Source organism: Ambystoma mexicanum, chromosome 7q (assembly GCF_040938575.1).
Source record: "Ambystoma mexicanum isolate Mex_15411 chromosome 7q, UKY_AmexF1_1, whole genome shotgun sequence".
Taxonomy (NCBI): domain Eukaryota; kingdom Metazoa; phylum Chordata; class Amphibia; order Caudata; family Ambystomatidae; genus Ambystoma; species Ambystoma mexicanum.
In genome coordinates this window covers 575,524,718-575,545,940 of record NC_090941.1, presented here as the reverse complement: position 1 = coordinate 575,545,940, position 21,223 = coordinate 575,524,718, and positions in this window count along the sequence as shown.

Sequence of the window (21,223 nt, the reverse complement as noted above, 5' to 3'; positions counted from 1 at the left end):
GGGGTCCCAAGCCCTTCGCCTTTAAAGGAGCCTTCTCCCGTTTCCTCACCACAACACCTCCCCCTTGCTTATCAAGCGAGTTCATGGGCTTACATTTTTCAATCAGGCACACGGGTCTGTTTGTGTTCGCTGTGGTCACCTATGTGATTTGCAGAGTCTCCTCAGGTCTTTCTGCATCTGGCGGTTCATTTTCTTCTTCTTTCTCCTGTTCATCTTCTCCTGTTAGGGAACAGAAGAAGATCGCCAACCACAGATATATTTATGAACACTATATTTTGGTGTCTAAATGGTTATGTTCAAGTTATTTACAAATGAAGGCTTCAAAGTAGTAAACCTAGTATCTTTGTGAGTACACAATTGTATCCCCTAATCAGCCAAATAAGGCACAAATCCCCTATTGGTGTATAAAAAATTATTTAGTTCAATTTTATTCTTTTTCTGTATTGTTAACTCATATACAATAGCTCATATACAATAGTTTATCCGAAAAGAAGAAATCACAAATCAAAAATCAAATCAAAATCGCAAAGAAAGAGAAAGCAGAACCTGTGTTTTAGTTCTCTAACAATCACATGTTTAGTGGGTTAGTATCATTTGTGTGATACAGATTTCATTGAGCAAAAACAGAGTAAACATGTTCAGGAGAAGACAGTAACAAAATGGCAAAAATTATTCAACATTTGCACATCATAATTAGAGAGGTAAAGGTACCGCAAGTTAGGTCCCTAAATGTTTGCTCAGGTTGTTTAGTGACCTGGTTTACCTCCAAATGCCTAGAGATGTATTTTAGCGTTCTAGACTTTGTTAAATCTAGGTAGGACCAAGATACGCCAGGGGGAGAAGCACCCTATCTAGTTGGAAAGGGCAAAATAAGCACAATGAGTGCTTAGTCCTGTTGCGTTTCGGCTTGTTGCTGGAACGCCTTCGACTGGGCCTCCGGGTTGGGGATCTCTCTAGGGAAAATGCAGCTGGGTACTGCTGCAAAGAGTTAATATCCTGTATTCATTAGTCATGCAGTAGTAGGTTGGATCCTGCCAGACCGCTGCCAGTATTCCTTCGGTAGCCAACGGGTCTGTAGCAGAATGTACGGAGGGTCACCATGGGAGGGGTGAACCTTTGAGTCACGTAGCAGAATGCTTCAATTCCTGGTAAGTGAAACTGTGACCTGTAGTCTTCTCTGTTGCCGAGTAATTAATGCGTGAAAAAACAGAGTGGGAGTTGAATTCCTAGACGTCACAGCAATTAAGTCCTGGGTCTGCAGAGCATCAGACCACTGTTATCTCCGGCTCCCGTGGGAGAGCTTCTCCTGTTGTCACTTCCATTGGCTCAGGTTCTTCTATGTGCAGCCGCCGGAAGAATGAGGCATTCCGGGTTATTTCACGTCCGTCTCCTGTTGCCATTACCATTGATCATTTTACTTCGGTAACTGGGAATGGTTCTGGGTCGTACCTGGGGTCGGTCTTCCTTTAATACCTTTGTCTCACCATGACAGTCTACTTTCGCTCTCCTTCTTCGGTCTGCCAATTCCTTTGTTTTCCTTTTCCTTTCCTCGTCTCTTTCCCGGATTATTTCATCTTGTTCTGGGGTGTAGTGTTCTACTTGCAGGAGACAAGTTTGGGGTTTGCATTTTATCATCAGTACTAGTGGTGTTAGTCCTGTTGCTTTGTGTTGGTGTATTTCTGTAGCTCCTCAGCATCTGACATACTTCTTAAGGTAGTAATGACGTTTGGTCGACGGTGTCTTTTTTGTCTGGTTCGCTTGATGGTGGACATGAATCGTTCAACCATCCCGTTGGCCTGTGGCCACAGTGGCGTGATACTCTGGTAGTAGAATCCTAGGTGTGCAGCGAGTTTCTGGGAACGCTTGGCCTTGAAATGGTGGTCCATTGTCTGTTTTTACACTGTCCAGTATCCCCCAATCGCTGAATAATTCATCCAGCACCCCTGCTAAATGATGGAATGCCGTGGATTGTACATGCTTTATCAGTGGAATTCGGGAGTATTCGTCCATTATGACAAGCAGATGGCCTCCTTGTAATGGCTTCTAATGGCTATTCATTACCAGTGTCCTTCTGGTAGCGGTACTATTTGCAGAGGACATGGAAGTGTATTCGCCGCTGGCTTATGTCAGGGCAGGCAGCGTGTGAGTGTATCTTCAACAATCACGTCCATGTATGGTAACCACACTTGTTTGCACAGTATTTGCTTTGTGTTTGCAATCCCTCGGTGCCCCTCATGTGCTATGTTTATGATTGCCTTCCTCAGGCACATGGGGACCACTAGGCAGCAGTATGCCATGTTTCCTCCTGGCTAGTTCCTTTTGGATCTTGGCCATTCTTTCTAATTCTTTCCTGTCCACTTCCCCATCCACAAATCTTTCCTTGCCAAGGTGTTTCCATCTGTTTGCATTGTTGAGGTGCGCTGCTGCTTGTATGGTGTGGTCCACTCTGCTCTTGGCAGTGAATATTTCTGTGTGGATGGCACCGGGAAGAGCGTTATTTGAGAGATATGAGATGTAGTTCTCTGCCTCACGCGTCATGGAGTCTTCAGTCTTCCCCTCCCGGTGTCTGGATAGATAGTCTGCTGGGTTGGCATCCCTCCCAGGTTTGTGAGTTATTTGATAGTCATATTCTTGCAGTCTGATGCCCCACCTTTCGATGCATGGCAGCAGTTACGTGTTAGAGTTGCCAAACAGGGAGAGCAGCGCCTGGGGATTGGTGATGAGCGTGAATTTCCTACTGATGATGAAGTGATGGAATTTTTCACTAGCCCATCCCGCTGCTAGACTTTCACGTTCAGCTTGGGAATACAGTTGTTTGGTGGGCGATAGGTCCCTGCTGGCATATGCAACAGCTTCTCAGCCATCTTTACTGTCCTAGTCTGTCTGGGCTAATATGGCACCAAGTCCCACAGGGCTGGCGTTGACGGTCAGTGTGGTCTCCCTTTCCCGGTTGAAGTACGCAAGCCGACGGTTGTTGGCAACTTCCTCTTTTATGGTGTGGACTGTTTCCTAGAATTGTGTATCCCACGTGACAGAAGGTCTTTTTTGAGAAGTCGTTGGAGTGGATGCATGAGAAGGGCACAGTTTGGTAGCGAGCGCAGTAGCCTGCCATGCCGAGGAATGATTGCAGTTCGACAACTCCTGTGGGGGATGCTAGGCCGACAATGGCACAGATTTCCTGGGGGTCGCTGTGATACCTTGGTCTGAAATTATATGGCCAAAGAATTGCTGGCTATTTCTGTTGATGGAGCACTTCAGTCCATTTAGGGTGAGCCCAGCCTTGTGTAGAATGTCCCACACAGCCTTGAGCGCATGGTCATTCTGGTCCTGGATGGTGCCAACGATTAGAATGTCATTGCTGTAGTTGAGAGCGTTGATCACCGGGGATATCTGCCTGCGAATTGTGTCTTGAAATATCTCTGCAGCAGAGAATAAGTTGAGCCGCTTGTAGGGGAAGAGCCCCTCATGTGTTGTAAAAGTGGTAATGCGTCTGGAGACGGGGTCAATCACCAGTTGGTGGTACCCTTGGTTAAGGTCTAATTTGGAGAAATGAGTGGCTTGATTCAGTCTCACTAGCATGTCCTTGATGTTGAGGCCTGGGTGCCTCTCCCATTGAATGGCGGTGTTGGGTATGCACATGTCGACGCAGAGGCGCAGTCGGCCATTTTCCTTTGGGACGACAACTAGAGGGAACACCCATGGGGTGGGGCTATTCACTCTCTCGATGATGTTGTTGTTGAGGAGTAGTTGCAGCTCTTGTGTGACCTCGGCTTGCAGGTGGAATCTTACCCTGCGTGGGTGTCGAGGCACTGGGTTGATCTTTGGCTCAATGTGGAGGGATATGATGGCCCTTCAAGCAGTTTGGGGTACAAGGATTTGAGTTCCTCGATGCTCATTTACTGATGCGATATTGAGCACAGGGCCTGCACACCTAGCGGGAGACCTTGAACATCTTCAGATTGGTCATATTGTATGTTGTATGTTGATCAGTGCCAGTGCCCGAGCAGTCCAGTAGCTGAGAAGACAGCGCCCCATTGAAGGGCTTTCATTGTAGTGGGAGAGCAGCACCCCACCGAAATAGGCAAGCCTGGGATGGGCATAGTGGGTAGATGTCCTTTATTGCATGGTGGAAGCACTCATTCATAGCATTGACAGTTGCCCCAGTGTCCACAATAAAATGGTTGCTCAGGCCTCCGAAACTGGACGGCAACCTTCTGAGCTGTGCTGTCGTCAGAGGTGTCACTGATAAGTCTGACGTATTCTTTGCTGTACCTGTCATGGTTGCAGTATTGGTCGAGCGCATGTCCCATTGCTCCATCAATCAGGGGGTTTTCATATGGGTCCTGACTGTAGTATGGCATTGGGTATGAGCTTGAGTCGGGTCCTTGGCTGTGTCCTTGGTCGATAGCATAGCATAGCATGCCGTCGGGTTCGGTGAATAGCATGTTGACGGGTCAATGGTGAGATCCTCCACATGCCTGGGCCTGGAAGGTTGGCGCATTTCTGTCCAAGTTCGTTCTCTGGATGTCCGATCAGGGTACGTCCTGTCGTTGAAACCTCTCGGCTGCTCGAATCTCCTGGCTGGGCTGGCAAGGGCGGTCGGTGTGTAGGCATTGAGCGTCTTTTTTGCACATTGCTTGAAAGTGATTTTCCTAGCCACACCTCATACACATTTGTCCTATGGCTGGGTATTGGCCTCTCTGGGGGAATTCAAATTTGCACCTATACCTCTCTCCTTGAGGCCATTGGTGCCGGCTCTGAGGAACCTGTCGGACTGGCATTCCTTGATTGCGGATGTTCACGTGGGGCCCGATGTGTATTGACGCAATGGTGTCTCTTTTCTTGGGGTATCTGCATGGCCACCACTTGCACATCCACTTGCTTGTATATCTTGGCTAGGTCAATGATCTCTAGTAGTGAGAGGGGCTTTTTCAGTAGGTGTTTACTGAACAGTGAGGAAGTGTACCCTTCAGTTATCCTAAGTCTGATTGCTTTATCATCGTAGACGTTGGCGAAGGCACAGTGGGTGATTTTCCTCTGGAGCCTGATGATGAGTTCCCGTACGGTCTTGTGCGGTAGTTGTATACATTGATTGAATGAGTATCTCTCGTAGTCCATGTTGGGTAATATGACTAACTTCCTGTTGATGGCAGACACTAGGAGTGCGTCTGTGCTTTTCTCCTGCACAGGGAGTGTTTTTAACATTCCCTTGATCACTTTCACAGCCAAGTTGGCGAAAATGTCAATTTTGTTAGGTGAGTTCTGGTCTCCAATTGCTCTCACGAAATCTTCAAATTCCTCAATCCATTCTTCCCATCTATGTCCTTGGTCATAATGTGGTTGTAGCGTGAATGGGTTGGGTTGCCATAGAAACCCCTCTCTGGATGTAAACCCTGCCCCGATGTTGGCGTGGGCTCCTACTCCTGCATCCGCAGCTGCCTGGGGATCATCAGCCATGTTCTTTAGTTATGAATCGTGCTGGCCTGAGCTGAAATGCCCTTGCAATGTCCCTGCTTTCTAGTCTCCTTGGTGTTTGTTGGCACCCTTCTTTTTTCTCCTGTGCTGTGCAGCTTGCTGTGTGCCTTAGTTCACTTTCTTCTTCCAAAACTGTTGTTGTTACTCCACCGCCCCCCTGCAGTGTGGTTATGCTTGGGTGCCTGTCCTTCTGACTTGCTTTGTTCGGCCTCTCTTTAAAGTCACCAAGAGAAAAAAACAAAAATGTCTCTACTGCGCCTTCCTCACGGTGGAAACCCGCCTCCTTGGTGGTCTAGCGTGGCTGAGGTCCTCTTTGTGAGCGTTTCGTGCCCTGGTGGCCTAGTGTGGTGGCCCCGTGCAGCACATCATCTTTCCTTGTATGCGTGTGCTCATCCTCCCACCTCCACTGTAGCACGCAGGTCCCCCAGAGCTTGCACGACTTACTATGGTCTTCCTGCTGGGTCCTCCTCACCTTCTCTCTCCTGCTTCCAGTCTCCCTCGCCGGCTCCACCTTCCTGCTCCGTCTTCCTCACCAGCCGGTCTTCCAGCAGGATCCTCTTCCCCCGCTCCCTCTAACAGTCAGATTCCCTAGCCGGCTTCACCTTCCCGCATGCTCCTCATCAATAGCAGGCTCAGCAGACTGCTGGCATGGCTGCACCGTTGGGTGGTGGCAGGCTCCAGAAGCGCTCTACGAATGGTCCAGTCTGTGCTGAGCAACATTGTGTACCCACATGAGGATGTTGCGCTTCGTCGCCAGTTGTTATATCTATAATAGGCCCTCAATAAGAAACACCGAGCCACGTCTTCTTAACATCTTCTTTATTCACTTTCCGTACATAACTGCCTCCTTGTCCCCTCCCCTTCCTCCTTCTTCCCGCCTTCCTCCCTGGTTCCAAGGCCTTCCCCTTTAAAGGAGCCTTTTCCTCGCCACAACAATGCATGGTATGAAATACTGTTAACCATTTATTTTATTTTGCAAAGACATGTATAATACTGGATTCTAATGTATTGCTTCTCTCAGAAAGGCTTGTCAAGGTAAAAAAAAAAGGGCTATCTCTTTTATGATGGGCTTAATACTGGAGACCAGTCTCTAAACCCTGTCTTCATTCCAAAACAAAAGCCTTGCCCCAGAGCTTTCCTCTTGACCTTACAAGAACCAAACTAAGGGTTTGGGGCTTTCAGGAAGAAGTAGCACAGAGTAGGCCAATTCCATTTTTAAAGCAACTGCTCCCGAGATTGCTGAACTTTCCTCACGAGCAATATCAAGCACACAGGGTGGTCCTCTGGATCACTATGCCCAAAAACTCCCCTGGCCAGAGACCCAGGCACCTTGCACTACAATGTCTACTTTACCAGGTGAAAGAAACGATGTTGAAGGCAGCAAGGGAGATAAAGTTATGTGAAGAGATAAACAACTGATAAAGCTCGTCCATGACCTCAGCCAGCACTTAGTTGATAGAAGGAAAGGACTTCCTGCTAGCCAAGATCTTAGCAAGAGAGAAACGTATTTCACATCTCGGGAGGATAGCTCAGGGACAACGTGCTCGCGTTGGAAGCAAGACGACATGGAGCAACACAGGTCCCATCCCGGGTATAAGCGCATTATAAATAACATATCATATCATATATTTCCCTGCTACTGCAAGCTGAAAATGAAAGATCTGAGGCACAGTATTCCAGATCCTCAAAAAGCACTGCATTTGTCCATGATTAATGTTATGGCTATAGTTAACTTTAGCTGTAGAATGTGGTTTCCTCGGATCAAACACACGTTGCTGACTGTGTCTTTCCGTTACATTTGCTTTCCTTTTAAGACTACTAGATGGCACAGATCCGTTTTCCTGCGTCCTTCACACAAATGATCATAGAGATGAAGGGGCTGCCATTGTAGGCCTCATGTTGGACTTCTTCTAACTCGTATTCCAGATGTTGTCTGGAAGGCACATGCTCACCATGGCAGTGGTGCGGGATTCGGCAAATAAAGTGATGGCACTTGCCAATGAACATTGCCAAAGGTTCATGCTCCTTACTGGTAAGAGGGGCCAATACGGTTCTCAGGGGAGCACAAAGTACTGTATGATGCCAATTTAGTTCTGGAATCAAAAAATAGTCCGGCAGGCGCTGGCAAAATCCCATGGGCACTTTTATAGTCTGTGACCTGCCAGAGCGCACAAGGCTGTCTCAGAACATTGGCACGGGGGTTTTTCAACAGCAGCATCAAAAGGCTGCATAATTCTACCAACCCATTTGGGAGGCAGCAGAACTGCTCGGGCAGGGGCATGGCTGCTCGGACTTGGTGACACAGTGTTCATCAGAAGCTGACATAGGAAAGTGAGTAGAAATAGGCACTATAGCACGAAGGTACAGCCAAATCTGTTCTAACAGTAGGCAGAACTTCTAAATGGCTTTGCTGATGCGCCAGAGGAAGAAAAAAGCTGCTTCAACCTCTTGGTCGTCCACAGCGCTTTGGTGTCTCTGCTTCTTTTCATTTTACATGCCTAAGAGTGCATAATTTCAGGCTAGAGGATTCAAAAAAACCAACAGTGTAATATTTCTGCCAATATGTCTTGTATTTCGCTGGGGTGCACCCAACGGGTCATCTTTAGATGCAAGGAGTGTGTTAAGAAAGATTTCTCTTTACTACACCTTTCCTTCCATCTTTAAGAACCCCCAAACTTTTTGCTTTTATTTTTGAATCTGACCTGTACTCCTTGCAGGGCAGTGAAGCCTTAACTACCCTGTCTTTTGCTCATATGTTATGGGGAAATTGACATGTCCTTCAGGCTGTCAGTACTGGGAACCATTGTGTCCCTTAGTCGTTTTACTGTGCTACTACTTTTGGCTACTTTTGTATCACTAGCGGTAACTCTTATCATTGTAAATGCAGCTTATACTGCAGTGCAATGGGGTACATTTTTGTTTTGCCCTAGACTAGCACACAGAGGATTTTTTGTTACTCTAGGGGCCCGATTCTCAAGTGGGTGTTAAGTACTGAAAAGGTCGGTAAAAGCGTTAATGACCTTTTTGGTCACTTTGGACACTGCTGAAACAGCGGGAAGGACCTGGGCCCAGGGTACACTACTGAAACGGCACAATGATATTGGTGGCGCCCATGTGGGCCCGCCAACCTTGGTTCTCTCATCTGATGGAGATGTCCCTATCTCCTTCAATGAAACTGCCTTGCCCGTATAACATGTTATCCCAGGACAAGGGGGAGACTCTTCACCCATGCCTGCAAACGCTGAACTTAGCGGCTTGGCTCCTGAGGTCATAGAGTTCGGGCACCTACAACTCCCTCAGAGATCCATGGACATACTTAGAGAGGTGAGAAAGCGTAACACCCGATACTGCTACTCCAGTAAATGGAACCGCTTTGTTATCTGGTGCAATTCCAAGGGCATCAATCCTGTTGACTGCTCTCCTACTCACATTGTATTGTACCTGACTCACCTACTAGATTCAGGCCTGTTTTTTAATTCCCTGAAGGTTGACTTAGCTGTTCTTTTCAGCCTACACTACGTCACAGCAGCAGGTGTTGTGGTGGAAAATACGTTATTAAGGCTTTCATGGAAGGGGTTAAAAGGATTTATCCCCCCATTTCTAACCCGGCTCCCGGATGGGACCTAAATGTGGTTTTGACTAGATTTCTGGGGTCTCCTTTTGAGCCTATGTATAAGGCAAGTCTCAAAAATCTTACCTATAAGACAGCCTTCCTATTGGCTATCACTTCTATAAGGAGAGTTAGTGAACTACAGGCCCTTTCAGTTCTAGACTCTTTCGTTACAGATCACAGATCACCCTTGATTTGCGCTTACATTTATTTCCAAGTTCCACGAGAACCAATCAATAGAACTGCCTACTTTCTTTCAGAACCCCACTAACGTAGCAGAGAGAAGCCTACACACATTAGATGTGTGCAGGGCAGTCATGTTTTACCTGGAAAGAACTAGACCACTGAGAAAAACAATCCAATTTTTTGATTCAGTGGCAGTTGGTAGAGAAGGAGATCCTGTCTCTAAATCATCTCAAGGTGGATTGTCAACTGCATCACACTCTGCTAAACTCTTGCTAAGAGAGAACTGCCCTTCAAGTCTAGAGCACATTCTACTCGAGGCACTGGGGCTTCCATAGCTTTCATTGCAAATGTTCTCCTAGAGTTCATTTGCAAAGCGACAACCTGGAGTTCTGTACACATCTTTACAAAACACTATTGCCTAGACACTCATTCTAGGTCTGATTCTCAGGTGAAACAAGCAGTATTAACCCATCTTTTCACTACTGTTCCTTCTCACAACCCACCTCCAACTCCAGTTACTGCTTGCTAGTCTATGCACCACATGTGATTCTAAGCAAATTAACAAACATCAGAAGACATGCATTACTCACCGTAATAGCATTTCTGATGATTGTATCTGCTTAGATTCACATGTGCCCACCCTCCCTCCCCACTAGCATGGAAGGAACATAGACGTCTTACTACTTTCTCTCTTTTATGTACTCACTCACGATAGTCATTGAGCTCCCTCATGGCAGAAAATATACAATCGGAGGGACCTCGACGCATGAGGGATTTTGGGTACACTAAACGTCACAATGGAGCGCCGTTTAATAATTGTAGGGCAGATGTCTGGAGAGCTCTCAGAGTACAGTATCCCAATGTATCAGACATGGGTGCAAGAGTATAAGGATCTGCTTGCTTACATTCAGGAAGTCTGGACTTTTGAAACACATGAGCCATGGGGGAAAACAGTGGAAGTATTCTACCACATTGTATGTCAGGGATTGCTTGAGCAGGTACAGAGGTAACTCAAGAAGCAAGTGGGAATGGAAGAAAAGCAATGGGCTGAAATACAGTTGTCTATATAGCATCATTGTCAGCTGTTACAGGAGAAGAATAAGAAGAAAGACGATGCTAGAAAAATTGAGAAAGCCAAGTTAGTTCAGAAATAAATGGTCAAAGGATGCCATAGAAGGGGCGATATTGACAAGCGGAGAAGGATTATGAGTACAGCAAACAGTGGGTACATTGCAGGCGAGTAATCAGTGCCCGATGGACCAAGGATGGAATGGGTTTGTACCACAAGGACGTGTCATGGCCTACAGAGGAAGGGGTAGAATTCAAAACACTCAAGGTAGGTTTCACAATGCGCAGAACGGGAATCAGAGTGTGAAAGGAGGATTCAACCAAGGGGGACTAGTTAGACGCGGTCCTCCTATATTTTAGACATGTGGTATGACAGGGCACATTGCGCGTACATGCAGGAGGCAACCACAGCAACCACCATTGAATCCACCACAAGGGCAGTCACAGCATGCCCCCATGCAGATACAGTAGAATGCAAACACAGGACAATTATTGACACCTAGAATAGGGGGTGTCACTGTAGTAGGAGGGAATCCTTTCACAGGTACAGGGGTATGCATGTATCCACAATAGGACAGCTCACAGGGTGACTTGATGTGTTCAGTAAGATCTGTGACACCAGACCCTCAAGAGGAACCAAGGGTTGATGTGACGATAGGAGGCAAATATTTTTTGTTTCTAGTAGAGACTGGTGCAACTCGTTCATGTATACGAGAGGGAAAATATCCAATGTCTGGAAATGCCATGAATGCTCAAGGATTCTCTGGAGCTACAAGTCGAGTTCCTTTTACTGATGAATTTTCCAATTTCTATAGGAGAATGTGACATGTCTGTCCATTGTTGTATTCACGACAGACACCAGTTAATATTTTGGGAAGAGACTTAACAACAAAACTTAAAATGACGATTTATTTTTACTGATGAAGTTCTAGTGTGCTCCACTCCTGGGATATACTATATGAATGTGGGTGAATTTATATTGGCATTTACAGGGCATATGGCTCTATGAGGTGTGCCGATAGAACCAGATGTTTTCCCTTATTGGGTGATCATTCCATTAACCTATTTATATAAGGGAGAGATTTCACAAACAAACCTCTTTGAGACCAACAAGACTAGCTAACAGAGACCGTCTCTCTATACCAGACTTCAAACGTGCAACAATTGGCGGAAATAGCTTCCCAGTGAAAGCGGCCAAACTATGGAACTCGCTGCCTCCGAGTCTAAGAATAGACCAGTCTTAACGCAAGTTTAGATCCAACATTATCTTATGGCTGAAAACTAATAACCAGCATTAATAACCTTGTTAGGACACAGTTAGAACTGATCGGACAATTTCCAGTATCCACCATATGACATGATATCTGAACTACTATGGTAACCTCCCTGCACTGATCTAATTTCTCTTAAACTTTCTGTATTCTATGCCTGTATATATGTACCCTTACATATACACCCTGTAATGTAATTATTGTAATTATTTACCTGTATGTGAAACCATATACTTTGTTGTGTAACCAAGCTTCGCATATACTTGTTACTGCTGCGCCCTGTTACCCGGGGATATGATGCGCATTATAAATATTAAACAGACAAACAAACAACATGGCTACCTGGTTTAGTGGGAAAGACTATGAGGATACCTGATGAATTTTTATTTGGACCACAGATACCATTGGATGAAGAGGGGGACAGACCATCCCCATAGAATTAAATGCAGCCATAGTACGAGGGGAAATGGCAATGCTCAAGGAACGGATGATGAGTATAGGCCATGGAGAACAGTGATTGCCATTGGGGAGGGGTGCAGATTGACTGATGTCACTGATGATGACATGTTTGATGATGATCCATCAGATGATGAAGTAGTGTTCTTTATGAGCATTACATATTGGATTAGAATAGAGAAAAGAGAGATCACACAGCACATGTCGATAATGTGGCAGCGTCCAGTATTTTTTGACGAAGACTTGGAGAAAGTGCCAAGTGCTTTATGGGCTACAGGTCTTATGATGTAGGCCTATTGAAGGGAATAAGGGGGGTTAAAATAAAGCTGAAACCAGGAGAAATTTTACCTCAAGCAAGACAATACCCAATGTCTCGAGAGGCAGATGAGGGGATTTTTGAGACTATTTCAGCACTAATGGAGCAAGGTATTTTGGTACCATCAGAGTCATCGTGTAATTCTGCTGTGTACCCTGCGAAAAAATAAAAGGGAAGGTCGTGGAGATTATACAAGATATGAAAGTGATTAACTAGATTGTAGCGGCAGAGCTTCCTTTAGTTCATCCAGCGACGATACTATGTAGTATACCAGTAGAAGCACGATATTTCACAGTGATAGAGCTGAAGAATGCATTTTCTCAATCCCATTGCACAAAGACTCACAAGACTTGACTTCATTTACTTTCTGTCAAATCCATCTGAAATGCACTTGTTTGCCTCAAGGGTACTGTGAGTCCCCATAAATCTTTAACAGAGTCCTACAGATGGACCTTGGCAATATTGATTTGAAAAGCACTGTGATACAGTACGTAGATGGCATTTTGATTTGTAGCACAACAGAAGATGAGTATAGACAAGTCTCAATTCAGTTAATGACTATCCTGGCAGACAAGGGATACAAGGTAGATAAAGAGAAGTTACAGTACTGTCAAGAAGAGGTGTTGTACATAGGCCAGTTGATCTCACATGTGGGAAAGAGGGTAACAGCTGAAAGAACTGAGCCATCATGAAAACTGCAAAACCGCACATGGTGAAAAAGATGCAGCTATTCTTGGGGTTATGTAATTCTGTGAGCGCATGGGTGTTTGACTATAGTTCATACACAAGACCCCTTTTGCAGGCTTTAAAGAAAGCACACATGAATAAAGAGAAAATAGAATGGACTGAGGGAATGGAGGGAGAGTTTGAAGAATTGAAGAAAGCTATTTGTACAGCTCCTGTTTTAGGGATTCCCAATTATGCTGAGGAGTTTTTCTTGTTTTCACATACCAGTGGGACAGGTATGCCAGCAGTGCTTACACAGAGGGCAAGATTAGGGTACAAACCTCTAGCATTTTACAGTGGGATTTTAGACCCTGTTATGAAAGGGCATTTTCCTTTCAAACAGTCATTGGCAGCCGCCGCATTTGCAATTGAGAAATCTACAAGTATTGTAATGGGATTTTTTTATGACACTTTTGTGGAGCATGCTTTGTTTGCCATTTTGGAGAAACCCAAGGGCATATTGACAACTCAGAGAGCTTCTGTATATGAAGTAATCATATCAAATCCAGCGATTAAAATTGTCAGAGGTAAAATAGTGAACCCTGCCACCTTTGTGGATGAGCCAATGGCAGTGGGCAAGCATGTGCATGGCTGCGCAAATTATATTGAGTTTTATCATGACATATCGCATGTAAGAGAAAACGCATTGTTAGGAGGGGAAATTCTCTTTATTGATAGTTCTTTGAAAATTGATCAAACAAGTGGGGAAAGGCATTCTGGTGCAGCTGTAGTGAGGCGTAGAGGAAATGGAGAGTTTGAAGTTGTAGCAAGTGCAAGACTACCGTCTCACTTTTCAGCGCAAGCAGCAGAATTGCTAGCGCTTATTGTCGCACTTGAAAAACATGAAGGGCAGGAAGTGATGTGTACAGTGACGCTGCCTATGTGATGTCAACCGTACATGCGAGACAGGGGCTACCTCAGAGCAGACAGCACTCCAGTGCAACATGCATCTTTATTGGACAGGCTTATTAAGGCACTACAACTCCCTGTAGCCATAGCCATAATTAAATGTGAAGCGCATACTAAGCAAACTGACTTTATCTCTAGCGGGAACAGACGCAGAAGCCAAAAGGGTTGCATATTCTTCATATATTTAAAGTTTTGATACTCCAGACGTCAAAGAGAAAGTAGTCACAATTATGGTAGTGAATGATTTAATCATTTACCAAGAGCTCAGTTAATGGAGATTCAAGGCATTGCACCACAGGAAGAGCAAGAATTATGGAAGCGAAAGGGGTGCTCTTTATCCCCACAGACACATTATGGTGACAGAACAGCACTCGAAAGCCGGTGATGCCAGTAGCATTGTTAAAGGTAGCGCTTGAACAGCTGCACTATCCTTGCACATGTTACTAGGGAGAGTCTTGCTGCAACCATTGCAGAAGACTGGTTTGAGGCGAACCTGTTAGAACACATTGCATTTTATGTAGTAAACTGCATCGTATGTCAAAAGTTTACTGCTGGCCATACACTGTGAACAATTAGAGGAGTTATTCCTCGACTGATTGGTCCTTTTCAGCATTTACATATTGATTATGTTGACATGCTGCAAGTATGTAATGGATACAGGTATCTGATAGTGGTGGTGTGTCCCTTCTCCAGGTGGATCGAAGAAGGTTCTTGTACACACCCTGATGCCACTTGGACTGCAAAGTTTTTAGTACGTGAAGTCTTTCCAAGATGGAGAGTGTGTGAAGTGCTGAGATCCGATAATGGGCCACATTTTTTAATGAAGTTTTTGAACAAATAGCATTGTTGTTGAACATTAAACACAAGTTTTCTTCTGCTTATCACCTGCAAGTGAACGGATTATGTGAGAAACTCAACGGCCTTCTTGAGGAGAGGGTCGCCAAGCTTAAATGTATGCTGAAAAGGGGATGGATATATTGCCTACCCCTAGCTTTATATGCCCTAAGGAATCAGTCTGGGTCAGACCACCACCTTACACCCCACAAGTTAGTGATAGGAAGACAAATGAAAATGCCTTTGTCTCCTCCATCGAGGAGTATAAGTGATGCTCAGAGTACAGCAAAAATGTTAGGAAATTAATTAAATGAATATTTGACATGTATGACCGCTAGTATCGCGGTCATTTCAGATCAACCCAAGCGTCAGGGGGGTCAGAACACAGATGAAACCATTCAGCAACCGGATCTTCTGAATTATTACCAGCACGAAGACTCTTTGCTGGTGGCACTATACTGATCAGAAACTTCACTGGGAAGTGGCACAAGCCAAGATTTGATGGATCTGCCATGGTGGAGGAGATTACTCCCTCAGCAGTAAGAGTTCAAGGCAGGCGAGCTTGGATCCACTTGAACAACATCAAGCTCTACACCGGAGAGGCCGCAGCACCCCCAGTCATCGGTACAGAAGCAAGACAAGAAGAAGAATGTCAGCATGTGCAGACTCGTTCTATGACAAAGAAGGACAATAAACCAACAGATTGACTAATAAATGCAGATTTGCATTTGGACTGTGGCTTTGCTTGGACACGCCTTATAGATATTATAGCAGGTGTGCAAACTCATTTCTTGAGCCACATCGTACTTTGAAAATTAACTTTAGAAAGTTGTTGATGCATTGCAAGTATGCCTGAACTAGATTTCGAGTTTGGTTTCGATAACTGGTAGCGGGAGCAGTAGCCCGATACATTTCTTACTGAATACTTGTTCGACTGAGTTTATGGTTCTCCCTGAAAGTGATGTGCATCGTATCATACTCACTATTTTTGTATTTATTCTTCTGGCTTATCCTACACTTGTTAGAAGAGATGTGGATATCCACATGTTTTTTCAGGATGCTAAAAATGGCCCTATAATAAGGAAGCTGCTTATAGCAATCATAGAGGAGCTCCTCCAAATACTGAATATACTACAATTGCCCGAGTAGTGTTTTTCCTTCCTTAATTGAGCATAGCAAAAATGAGGAAGCTTGAAAATGGTACAATTTCAGAAAATTAGCAAGCTCAAGAGATACAGGAATAGCACAGGTGGTGGAGACTAATATTTTGGTTTGCAATATACATATGCACAGTTACGCTTTGTGTCCTTTTGTTTCTTGTGATTCATCTTTTCTATTATTATGGTCCAAAAGAGGCAGAAATGCCTTTGATTCTCCCCACTCCAGGAACTTGTATTGATTTACCCAGTAACAAGGAGTCAAGGTCTTGAATGTTTTCTGCCCACAGCAGAGTTGCTTTAGAGTTGTTTCCATGGGCTGCTAACATATTAAGGGGAAGACACAGGAGAAATGCAGAGGGAGATGATAATGGGATTAACACATATTTAGACAGTACAGCAAACTTGGGTAATAACATGTGGTATCAACACATGAAAAAGGTGGGAGAGAGTACTTCCAAGGAGGATTGTTAAATTTGCGCTCTCGTACCTTATGCCATGATTGCTGCCCGAACGTTCATTTCCAGATAAATGCCAGAGTATGATGCCAGATGTCTTGTCCACCTTGCCGCATGCATGAATCGAGGACAGTTCCAATGATATTGGGCCACTCTACGATGGAGATCGAAATGTTCATTTCCATTTCAGGATGATTATATCAAGGCTACACAGATGGAAAAGGAGCCTGCATTGAAGAGCAAGATACTCCCGTACCTTAGGGCAGGACAGGATGAAGTGTTTATAACAGAAATGAAGAGAATGGACTGTCCTGATAAAGCAGAGATAGCTTGGATGCCTGGATGCTGGGAAACAACTCAGATGCTAGTCTATGGACAAGTGAAGTCCAAGAAAGGATGGGAAGAAGGAATGATGTCCTGTGCAGCTCTTGTATTGAAACAGGACTATGTGCGGGAAGTACAAAAGGTAAATGATGAGTGGTTGAAGTCATGGGCTGAACATGACAAGTTGCTGACACGGGTAGAAGATGAATCAGGCCTAATGTTTGTAATTCCACTGATGAATGCAACACTGTGCTTTCAACGAAAAGGAAGAAGGCTTGTGGGAGATAACACAAGTTTCAAGACTATAGTTGCTGTCTCCAGTATGGGAGTGGGGACAGCTGTCTAGATGGATCGGTATTGGGCCTGTTGGTCCAGAGTTCACATGAAGCTGCCCAAGGATTGGGGAGGGACGTGTTCCTTAGTGCTTGTCCATGCTCCAGCATTAGTGATTCCAAAGAATGACCTGAACATTGGAGAGTTTCCAAAAGCAGATGCCCATTTGAGGAGGAGAAGATCAAATTAATTCCTCAATTATGGATATTTATGACTATCTTTATGCCAGGGATCCAGACAATGACCAATGGTCAAATGGTTACAGATTACCAGATGGCAACTCCTGCAGATAATCAACACTACCATAAAGGGATTTAATGTGATCAAGGAAGGATTAAGGGCCATAAGGCTGATGACCCTCCAGAACGGCCATGTCCTTGATATGATCACAACAATGGATGGAGGTGTTTGCGCCAAAACCGGGCCATCATGTTGCACGTTCACACCTTCTCATGATGACAAGAATGGGACCTTGACAGAGGCCATAACGTTGCTAATGAAGCTGCATAACAAGATGGAAGATGAGACAGAAGATATTGCAGATGACAGCTGTTTGCATCTATTTTATCATGGTTTCCACAATGGATGGCGAATATCTTCAAGCTCCTTGGAGCAGTATTGGTGATAATAATGTTGTATTCTGTGTGATCAGGATAATAATCACACAGTGTAAGAAGACAGCAAAGAAGGCTGTAAGAATGAAAATAATAATCAATGTCGAGTCAGGGTTTGAATCCAAGGAGTTGACAGATGAAGAAATTAGAAAATATATAGAGGGCAGCATTTTAGCACTTGCGGGAACAAAGGTCCTGCATCCAAGAAATCACAGGAAGTATGTGGGATAATGGTTCTAATGTAATCCAAATGGACAATGCAGCCACATGACCTGGAGCATTGATGAACGTGTAAAATCAGCAGGAACCCTGAAGGGAGTGGTGAAGATCTGGACTCCAAAGAAGCCCTTTTTCAAGAGAGGATATCAAGATGTGGAGACTGGTGAAGGAGTGGTCGATAAATCAACCAGTGGGGGGAGTGTAGCGGAGCAGCTGAATGCCTCTGCAGGAAGTACCACCCCTATTCTGCCCATATGTTGGAAACCGGAAATTGCGACTTGTGCAATGCCAGTAATGGTGCCAATTACATGAAAAGCCTTTGAGAAAAGGTATCCACTGAGAAAACCCTATGTGATGTATCCCCGAAGAGAGGATGTTCTCCTGAGGGAGACCTCTGAAGAAGTGTGAAGTTGTGAAAAGGAGACGCTGGTGACATCACAAGAAATGAGCGTGACACACTGAGAAGGATGACCGAAGAAGAGAATGCATAAACTTTATAGAATCTGATGGCAAAGTAAAGAATTGAGAAAACGTTCATGTGCGGAATGAAGATTGCATGTGTGAGAAGCACTGCAGAACATGTAGGCCATTTTATAACTGTACAGATGCCGTAACGCAAGTAGACTAAGAAAATCATGAAAGCTGGCTATATGTAGTGAATAGACTGCAGGCGGCGCCGCCAATATATATATATATATATATATATATATGTATGTAGAAACTGGACATTCAATGTCACAATTTTAGTAAGCTCAACCCATGCAGAAAATAGGATTGATAGCTGAGTGTATGTCGCAGCAAAGAAATAAGCCGAGGCTAGAAGATAGACCAAAGGAAGACTGTTTGGCCTGGTATCAAAGGCTAAGCCAGCCAAACCTGGTTATCAGTCCTTGAAAAACAGTGAATGTGAGACGCTGAGGCATCCCTTGTTCAGCTGCAAAGAGAGAACACCATGAGTGCCAAGTTTCTTTATTCAAGACAATTAAATGCTATAAAATGGGCCGATTCACAGTCTCCTATCACATGAGTCCAGGATGGAAATAGAAGTGGACATGTAGACCTGAACATTGATAAGAACATGCTCAAACTCTCTTGTATTCCCAGAGAAGAAAAACAACTACAAGGCCAAGTTCAAAGACAATCTGAATGACAGAAGGCAAGAGCGATGAGAGATGTTGGACTAATTGGGTGGTGAGGTATGGTCAAGTCCTCCCACCAGCACCTGGGGTACCAGCTTAATTGCTGCTAGAGAATCGAATGTTCGAGAAGGGTACAAGTGTACCAACCAATTGTATAGGGCCATATCATGAAGGGCCTTATAGTTTGAGAGCCAATGATGGATTGTGTTTTCTAATAACTGTTGGAGATAACAAGCACCAAGGGAGAGCATAAGTTGCCCACCTGACTATAAAGACCCAATCATAGTCCAATCCCTTATAGAAAGTATACTTAGATACTCCTCTTAGTCATATTACGATCCCGCACAGGTTTTCTTAGCTTGCCGTGTAGTATGATGTCACGTATGATGTTTCTTTGCTATAAAGTACTGTTTTTTATTAAATACTTTGAGACCATGCTGTGCGACATCCGTTGATGTCGGTTTTAACTCAGTTTTTAGATACAATAAAACAGATAATTTGCCAACTTCCTGAGTCTGTCTTCTTATTGATGTAAGAGTTATTCTGCATCCTGTCCATCGTACGATGTGTTACCTTAATTAAAAGGACCACAAGGGGTTACTTGGTTTCAATGCAAGTCTCCACTACTTTAGGAGGGGAAGTTACCCATGAACCACCATTGACTACTGATGTTAGAGAGTAGTGAGCCGGTCATCAAGTAATGAGAGATAATCATGATCTCCCATAGAGAAAAACAATCTATTCCAACATGGTCCACTGCGGCCCGCTATAAGCCACATTAAGATAGCTTTTCTTAAATACCAAATATACTATTCAATAGCTATGATAGGTGTTAATGAATTGGTGGGAAACTGTGCTTTCTTAGGCATGCTACATTGTTCATTAAGGACAATGCTCATCATGTTCCCCTCTAGCTTTGCCTAAAGTGTAGGAGAACTTCATGGAGTCTCTAAAGCAATAGCTGAATCACATGAATGGTTGTCAGCTGCCTTTGCTGATTCACACAAACTCTTGGGAGATAGCGAGGATTGGCAAACATCTATGGAAATCTGCTGTATCTGCTATAACCTCCACCCATGAAACATTGACACTAAGGGGCTAATTCATGGAATTTGTGCGCTGAAAAACAGGGATTTGTGCACCATTCTGCCCGCAAATCCCCATTTGTTAAACAGGGAGAATGGCGCACAAATCCCCGTTTTTCGGTGCACAAATTCCATGAATCAGCCCCATAATGTGAAAGTGTCACATGGCAACTGAACCAAACCCTCGAGGTGTTTGGGAACTTGATGCCAAAACCCATGATGGTAGAAGATACAGCCAAATGACTTATTAACACTATCAATAGAATTGAGACAGAATTTAAGATTGTTGCAGTGAACAATGAAATACTGGAGGATCCATCTAAGTACACAACAACATATGACAGAACTGGCTGGGTCCATCAGAATTTCGTTTTTCGTTGAGCAATAAAAAAAACAATGTTCCCATGTAAAATGTAGCTGGAAGAGCACATCAGACTTCTGGTCATCCTAAGCAAGGTATTGCTCTCCATTAGCAATAATTAAATGTATCATCACAAGTGGTCACTTGTATCATACTTGCCCCAAGAGATGTATACACAAGAGAAATATGAAGTACTCCATGATTCATCCAGTCAAATTGATTATAATCCACAGAGACCAGGTAGAGACCAGATTTGTCTCAAAATGGGTTGGTTCCGCATCGCAAAGTGATTAAAGATCTTTTTAAGGAAAATATTTGAATCTGAAAATCATGCTACGGAAAATTTGCAAGGGGGAAAGACATATTGCACGCGTAATTCATAATGCTTTTTTTATTTACATTTGCCTGTTATATGTACAGTCTAGAGCAAGTAGTGTTGTCAACTTTCTGTGTCTTGCCTTGCAGGTGATTTCAATGTACATAAATGTGAAGGTTGCCATCTGTCTAGGGTGTAGTAGCCCATGACATTTAATTTTTATTAATAATAAAATGATGCTGGTAATTCTATCTCAGAATGGCTGGCCTGCTAGCCATTACATTCTGCATGTGGTGAGATGAAACGTTATTGCCCAGCATTCAAAATAATATTCAATATACTGTCTGTTAAGATTGCACTGAATAT